This window comes from Thermobia domestica, chromosome 8, assembly GCF_964235325.1.
Source record: "Thermobia domestica chromosome 8, izTheDome1.hap1.1, whole genome shotgun sequence".
Lineage (NCBI taxonomy): Eukaryota > Metazoa > Arthropoda > Insecta > Zygentoma > Lepismatidae > Thermobia > Thermobia domestica.
In genome coordinates, this window is record NC_137461.1 from 130140086 (window position 1) to 130149411 (window position 9326).

The following is a 9326-nucleotide window of genomic DNA, read 5'->3' on the forward strand; positions in this document are numbered from 1 at the left end:
ACTACATATAGAAATTTTACATTGATCTATTTAATTGCAAATTTATTATGGTCTAACCGTCGATATGTATTATCTTTGGACAATCAGCTACTGTACATCTTTAAATGTATTCTACAATCTCTTTTTGCCAACGTTATAATGAAATTAGTAATAAGGATATTTTTAACTATCAGTTTCATTTTTGAAACGTAGCGTGCTTATCGTTCAGCCTCAATTTTAAGATCTAAATAAACACCAATTTCTCGAAAAGTACCTGTGAAGTTTTACTCTCACCCAGGGGCACATCCACGGGGGAGGGGTCTACCGAGTTTGGACTCCCCTCAAACTTCGTAACTCAGCATACATTTGTACACTTTCTCAATAAAACAATCCAGTTGAACTAAGCCATTCATTCCCAGCAACTTTTCTCTCTCCATTCTTCGTTTCTTTACTCACAACAAAGATAGCTTATGGTTCCGGACTTTTGTTACACCCAGTACATATATATCTGACTCTATAGGGTGTTTCAAAACAACACCGGCAACATTTTGGAGGTGATTCCCGACACCAAAATAAGACAAAATGTATATACCATCCTGGGTGCACAAATGTTTCCTTTCGGAGTTATAGGCTGCCGAAAACATGAAAACAACAATTTTTACTTCCGCAACAATTTTTATAGAGGTAATTGGAGAGTACTTCAAATTATATGCCCGTAGCCAAACTCCTTTTATAAAGATTACTTCGTGAGTACCTTAGGATTCTGAAACATGTATTTTTTGGATAGTGCACATATTAGTTCCTAAGTGAAATCGTGATCCGACTACGGTTGGTCCCATAGTTGTGGAGCTGTGGACCTTTAAAGTTCATTTTTTTTTTAATGTTTTCGGCAGCCTATAACTCCGAAAGGAAACAATTGTGCATCCAGGTTGGTTTATACTTTTGGCTTATCTTGGTGTCAGGAATCACCTCCCAAACGTTGTCGGTGTTGTTTTGAAACATCCTGTATATATAGGTAGTATATACAGTATAGACTCTACATATATTTTAATGTCCTATGTAGGCGTAAGGATGATTAACAAAAGTGATTGATTGTAAAGGAATTGGTGGAATGATATTATAGAACACCTAGAAAACGTACGTACACAATATTATCCACCACAAACTCGCACAGACTGGAGTCGAACGAGGGAACCCTGTCACCAGAGATGGGTGCTCTATCGCTGAATCACCATGCCTCCCAAATGCAATAACATATAGAATTTTTAAAAGTTACAATAGCGAAATTTCAGCGGAGAATTCAAGAAAAAATTCACTTCACTTGATATGCCGTATTTATTTGTAGAAAAGTACAATGTACGAATTTGAGAGTTTTCAATAAGAAAAACAAAATGAGTTTTAGAAAAAAAAGAAAAAAGTAGTTTGTTAATACTAAGTTTCAGTTGTGAATACCTGTAGAAATATGAATATATTTTAGAAAACGTGAGGAAATAAAAGAAAAAAAAAAAGAAATGTTGTGAAATCTTATCGACACATCAATATTTTAACAGAAAGCATCACGCAAACCTTATTATTTCTTGCATGAAACTCGTTAAAATTTCATTTGATAAAAGCTCGAATTTCTTTCAAGAGAAAAAGAAAATATGGTAAGGGTTTAGAATGAAAATAATAGAAAAAATAATTTTTCAAACATTATTATTATTATTATTATTATTATTTTTTCATGATTATAATGTCAAAAGCTTTTTCTTGTAAAAGTCATTAAGTACGAGAAGAAAGAAAAAGAAGCCATCTTCTTTGCAAAAGTTCTCTCAGAAACACCAGAAGGGGAAAAAAAGGAACAGAACGTTTCTCAAGTGCATGTATAAACTTAACCAAAGTTAGATAAAGGGCTAAGTTTTCAATTAAGTATTTATTTCTCTCAGCACACTAAGGAAGTCTTCACGTGAATATTTGATAATGTTCTTCGGAATTTCTTGCTGAATCCATTTAAGTCCTCTACCAATAAAAGCAGATTTAGAAGAACAAACAAGTATTTAACTAAAAGATCTATCATAAAAATTTATAATGTATGTTCATAGGTATGCTCTACGCTATTTTATTAATCGCATAGCTTCAATTATTAGTAGTATATTTGTTGCCGTTAGAAGATAAACAATAGTATATCATAATCCGCTACGTAACAGTGTATTAGTTACATACATATACGAGGTATGTTCAAAAATCATGGAACCTTATTTTTTCCAGCGTAAAAGAATTAATTGTGGGAGAGTTTCTTCAGTATGTAGAGGGAACACTCGTGCACAATCGTGACTTCCCGCAGAAAGCGTCAATTTCTGACAATTGGCCAACAAGTGAAGATATATACTGAGCGGTTGTCGAGTTTTATTTTTTATTCATTTATTTATTTGTTTATTTTTGTAAAATGACAGAAAAACTTGAACAGCAATATTACATCAAAGTTTCCCAAAAGCTTGGCAATATCCAAGAGAAAACCATTCAATTGGATGGTACATTCAATTTTGAACGAGAATTTGGGCATGAGGAGAGTGTACGTGAAATTTGATTCAGGTTTTAATCGTCAAACGCAACACTCATATATCGTCAGGCTCCCAACTCATCCGACATGGTTCCGTGTGACTTTTGTTTATTTCCCAAGTTGAAAATGTCACTAAAGTGGACTCGGTTTTGAGTCAAGAGAAGACATCATGTAGAATGCATCGGCATGGTTACTAACCATTCCAAACACTGCGTTCGAGAAGTGTTTCCAACAATGGCGGAGCGCTGGAAGAACTGTGTGAATAATCAAGGAGACTATTTTGAAGGGATTAGTGTTTCGGATTTCCAAATCAATCAGTGGCGTATTTTCGATTTTGTTTCGGAGGGGGGTTTTGCTAACTTTCAGAAGGCTTTGCCTGAAAATGTGAAAATTCTGCAAGATATGTCATATACTTTACTATAGCAAGTAAAATTTCTGGGGTATTTAAGCCCGAAAGCCCCCCTAAATACGCCACTGAAATCAATAAATGTATTTTTCCCAACCAAAGGTTTGATACTTTTTGGGCAGACCTCGTTAATACCAGTGACAACGCCAGCATTAATGTCTAGAGGAGTAAAACGAGGGACTAATAACATTTCCACAGAGAGGTCATTATTTTTTATATATCCAAAGGGGTATTTTTATATTACTTGATCTCCATTGTAATATAGCATGTCTGCCCCCTCGATTGCCCCAAACAGACAGTTTGCATTACAACGTATATCAAGTAACATAAAACTTCTATTGAGAAAGCTTGTCCCCTTCTGACGTCGTCACTGTACAGTACATAAGTAAATAAGAAAACACGTTTCGTAAAACAAAAATGATCAATTATTATTGACAACAAAACATATATACTTTAAAAAAAAAAACTTAAAAGCTTGCTTTTCTCTCAATTTTCTTGTAATGTATCCGTGTGAATCTACCCTCAAATGTCTAATTTTATTCAATCCAATCAAGGACGCCCATTAGGGGGAGCAAGGTGGAGCGCTCGCCCTCCCTAAGAGAAAATCGTACTTGGGAATATCGAAAGCCCAATAGAATTTTTACATTATTTATAGCAAAATTTGAAACTATATTTGAAACCTCGCTTATATTTGCCACCCCCCCTAGGAATCCACAACCCCCAAGGAATGGGCGCCCTTGAATTCAATGTGACTTATTGATTGATATATGCCACATCTAAGGATTAGAAATTAGTTTTCTTGGCTTTCGTCATGTTACCCCCTAACGTATGAGGGATGACTTTTCCTCGACGATCACATTACTCGGGTAATTGGGGAGAAAAAAGGAATTTGAAAGGAAATAAAGCGACCTTAGACCATTCTGTTAGGTACGATCCTGGCATTTACCTGATATGAATGAGGAAATCCCAGAGAAACGTCACTCAGGATGGCTGGTGTGAAAGAAGCTTTAACACTTTTTCCAATAGTGTTTCTAACTAGAATCGAACCCGGGACCGTTCACAACAAAGGCGAGAGTATTAGTGACTACATTACACGGGGCCACACATAGGTAACTTTTTGGACAATGTTATAGTTGAACGAAATTTAAACTTTAAACGTTATTAATCAATTTGGAGTAAGCTTATTAACCATACTATACACTGTAATCATCCTAATGTCACAATGAAAGTTTGAAGTGCTTCAGAATCAGTTTCGTCTTTAATAGATTATGTTTATATTTATTAAAAGAATAATTTTTCTCGATTATCCCGAAGACTACTAATAACGATTTACACACACAGTCATACTACTCAATATCAATAAGGTCCATCGTTGGTATATATCTGAAATTTCAACAAAAAAGCTACCAATAGTGTTGTAGAATATAAAGTTGTATTCAGAACTGCAACAAATCTGATATATATATATATATGTATATATAAATCGAAAAGAAGAAACGAGGAGGACGGTGGCTTACAAGCAAAGGGTACGATATCAGGACTCGAGTTGTGCAATAAGAGTTATACATCCTTAAAGAGCATCAAATATTTAGTTAATTGCCAAGTTATTAGCTGCAGTCTGCCAATAGGGAAAAAGTGGTGGGATCTCAAAGGTAACATTCGGGCCTATGACAAACACAAGAAAGAAAGAGTTTCTCCCGTCTCTCCCATGTATTTGGGAAAGTGAGAAAGCGATTCGAATGACATGTTCAGGCCATACAGTTGATGTGGAGAGTAGAAAGGATCGAAAGATCCAAAGAAAAGCAAGTTTGTACAATGTGCACATCTTGCAATGGTCATCAACTCAAAGCAAGAACACAATTCAGTGGTAAGAGAGTCGAAGCAGTACTGAATGGATGTCTGGAATGCTTCCGGTTCGATATCCAGGTATCCTGCTTTGTAGAAAGCAAATCGAACCATGTTGCGGAACAGGGAAGCTCAGAACTGATACAGCGTAAAAGATTGGAGATGAAAAACTTGTCACTGCGCCAGATGTTCGTATACTGGGATTGTGTCAGTGACGAATTTCACAAAGTTCTTGGAAGGATGGAGAAAGTACCCGTCCAAGGTCTGCACTAATCCTGTGCATCCAGCCAGTATCAGTTTCTTCGTGAATGATACTTTGTTCACGGAAAGCTCGGAAAGCAGGAACAAATTTGTCGGAAAGCTCGTTGCATTTGTTTGTTGTTATAAGATGTGCACGTTGTATTTTACAAATTGCTTTTGTTTCAACTATTCGATCTTTTCTACTTCCCAGACAATCGTGTGGCTTGAACATGTCATTTGAATCGCTATCTCACTTTCCCAAATATTGAATACATAGGAAAGACGGAAGAAACGCTTTCTTTGTTGAGTTTGCCATAGAGCCCCATGTTACCTATGATGTCCCATCGCTTTTTCCCTATTGGCGGACTGCAGCTAATAACTTGATATTTAACTAATTATTTGATGCTCTTTAAGGATATATAACTCTTATTGCGCAACTCAAGTCCTGATATCGTACTCATTGCTTGTTAGAGATAGAGCATTTATCTCTGGTGTGTGGGGTGCTTGGTTTGATCCCCCGTCAAATAAGTTTGTGATGGACAACATAATATTCGTGGGATTTCTCGGGGCACTCCCGTCTCCTCTCATATTCTCATTCCACCAATTCTTCCATCATCAGTCCCTTGCCTTAATCATCCGTCTGCCTTAGCCTAACGGGCATAAACGTGGGACGTTAAACTGAAAGACATCCAACATTCCAAAAGGAGGAAAAGATACGTAGAAAATTAACAAGCCTAAAACAAAAGGGTGTGTTACGTAATTTTGTCACATCCGCTGATATCGAAGTGAAAGTTTAATGAAGTTGTAATTTCAGTTACAAACAGTAATCATGACTGCTGGATAAATAAATTATAAGTCGGTATGATTCTCTTTTATTTTCATCCGGTTCTAGTCTTTGATATACATATTTATTATTCAAAACTTTTCTTTATTATTCAAAAATTCAGACAAAAGAAAAACTTCATTTCTCTATTTCATTAAAATGTTTGTCGATAAACCCACAACATACGATCGGAACATTCCACAAATCGGAAGAACGTCATGCTTCACTCATTCATGCTAATTACAATGAAGGTAAAAATGTTAGCTATAACAAGTAACAGTAAATCAAGTGAATAAGTTTGGTCTATATGGCGAGATATTTTCACAATTAATATCAAAACCTTAAGGGTGAAATGAAATAAAATCGTTAAGTTTTACGTCCCGCGATTATGTCGGCTAGGCTAAAGGATACAGTGATGGTGAGAAATGAATGAAATGGTGGAATGAAGAAAATGGGAGGAAACGGGAGAACCCCGAGGAAACGCACGCACACGGTGTTTGTCCACCACAACGTTCACTTGGCGGGAGCATGGTTTGAATCCGGGACCACAAAACCTTAAGGGTGGTAGTATACTTCTACTATTTCCGGTTTTAGTAGAGAGATTAGAATGAAGATTGACACGTAATTGATTACAAAAAAAAAAAAACTGTTTCTCGCTATATATTACCGTTTTTACTTTAGAGTGATCATCGCTAAAACCGGAGGTTATTCATTTTTGCCACTCCGTTTGAATAATGCAAAAGAGAAGACGGCACCTATCTCTAGAACGCTAACTCAATAATAATAATAATAATAAAAACTACTTGGTGTCATTATTTTCACTCTATGTAGAACAATGATGAAACCGGAAATTGTAGTGGATTCCTATCAAGTTTGCTTTTAATTGAGCTTAAAGGTGGGAAGTAACATTTATACTTGGAACTTTTAATCGATTGTACAAAAACCGTTTCTCGCAAATCTATTACAATTTTTGCTCTATACTGATCAATGTTTGTTTCTGTACGACCAGTTGATAGATCACCTCCGTAAACAAACACTTTCCCTAACTTTTGACCAATCTCATTCTGGTAAAAACTGATTTTGATCTATCAAGTAATTCTTGTAATTTTTTTAACCTTTCTGACAAACATTTTTATTGTCTCTTGGGCTGATGGACACACGAGACATAGGCAGTGGCGGATCTAGTCCAGGGTCGGGGGGGCTAGGCCCTGGCAGTTTTTTCAGTGACAAAAATAATTGAAGTTATTATTTATATATTTTTGAAAGTTTATAGTAAACTAATGATATACCTATGATAGTCTGGGTTCTGGCCGCCCAGCCCCAGTTTTTACCTTCTAGATCCGCCACTGGAGATAGGGTAAATATATCAAGGAGTTCTAGTACACCAAAGTTTAAAAATAATCAGAGAGAAATATGAAATCAGATGTCTAGTTTGCGATACGTACATCGTATAATTAATAGAGATCTTAAGTGTGAAATGAAAACGAAAAGCAACAATAATAGAGAGAAGACAGATCGCAGCTCGCGCCGTGTGGACTTTGTGATGGACAAACACCGTGCTCGTGGGTTTTCTCGGGGTTCTGCCGTTTCCTACCACTTTCTTCATTCCACCATTTTCACTCATCTCTCATCATCACCGTCTCTTTTAGCCTAATCGGCATAACCGTGGGACGTAAAACTTAAAGATTTAATTTCATTTCAATAGAGAAAAGACAGAGGATAGTGGAAAATTCATTTCTCTTCGTACCGTTAAAGAATGATTTCTCTCCATTATAAATACACGAATCTACGAAATAAGGAAGAATTAAAATTAGATGGCCCCTTTCAGCAGGAAGAAAATACTTATTATCCGTGCCAAACACTTTCGTAATAGTACTATAAATATGATTAGTACTTTCAAGCTAAGTAACTTTGAAGTAAATAAAACTGAAATGATATGAAATATGTCAGTTTAACATTTCACGATTATGCCCGTTAGGCTAAGTAAGACGATGATTAAGGCAAGTGAATGATGATGAAAGAATTGGTGCACTTAGAAAATGTAGGAGGAAACGGGAGTTCCCCGAGAAAACTCACTGGCACGATGTTGTTCACATTAGGTTTTTCTTTACCGGGGTACCGAACTAGGGACCCCACGCATCAGAGGTAAGCGCTTTACCACTAAGCCACCGTGTCCCCCGGTAAGTAAATATAATAAATATTATAATCACTAAAATTTGGGGAAATGAAAGGAGTGACATATCTGGCGTATGGGAATATGGAATTGTTGTTTGATAAAGAACATTTTTATCATTTGTTTGAAAGTTGTGACATTTTTACATTTGGTATATATTTTTCTTCATACGAAATTAAAACCAATACTTAGAGGTTAAATACTTTCAAAATGTAGCAATTGAATACAAAACTTTTAGGTATAAGCTGCACATACAAAAGAAAGAGAAAAAATGTATGGAAAATCAATAGAAGTGTTCTAGAAAAGTTTTGATATTATGTTATCGTATAAATTCCGGATTATCTGTATGGATCTGTAGAAAAGTTTATAATATATAGACGTTTCATTATACTTTCAAATTGGAATTTTACAGATTTTCTGTGTACTTCCTATACCATTTCCCAGACATTCCTTTTTTTTTAATTACACGGATTTCGGCAAACCTAGATTGCTCGGAAAATTCCCATAATCTCAGAGGCGATGCATCCAACTAAACGGACCTTGTGGAAAATCGAACGAATCCGCGAAGCGTTAATCTGCTGGTGGTGGGCTTTAGTTTAACGTAGTCTTGTGGGATGAGAAGAAAGGAAGGGGGTAAAACGAAGAATGTAAGCACGGGGGAAAACGACTGGTTAACGGATACTTTGGTAAAAGCGAAAGGGGAGATATTTTTCTATTCACCAGACTTGGTTTTAGAAACAAGGGGGCTGAGGGAGTGCCAATGTTTACTACGTATTTATTCTAGCTCTTCTGACCCACCTGATCCTTTCCGTCACTGAAACAGGGCTTATGGTAAACCAAATAACGTTACCGCGCAGAAACAGAAATACAAAACATTCCGGCACACCACCACCACCACTATGAAAAGCAGTTGTCAGATGGTTGACAGTGGGTTTTCTCTAACATTTAAAATACACTACATTTTAGTGTGCTATTGGTAGGATTCCTTTCTTAAAACAATTGAGGGATAACCTCAAAACAGATGCTTTAATACATAACTAAACTTTGGTTTGGCCCATGGAGGTAGCAGATGTTGCACAGCTTTAGTACTAAATCCTTTGGATCAAAAGTTGTGAAATGTACGAAAATCTCTTCCTTCTGCAGTTTCTATCCGGGGAAAGACAGTTCACAAAATCTGCTGTAGCTTTGCTTCCTTGTTTCAAAAGTGTTGGATCTAATACACTAGCTGATCTTCTCTTCGTTATAAGGGATTCTGAACGGATTAACGAATTTTGTTCATGTAAAGACCTGCGGTTTTCGTCACGACAAGCCTCGCTACTAA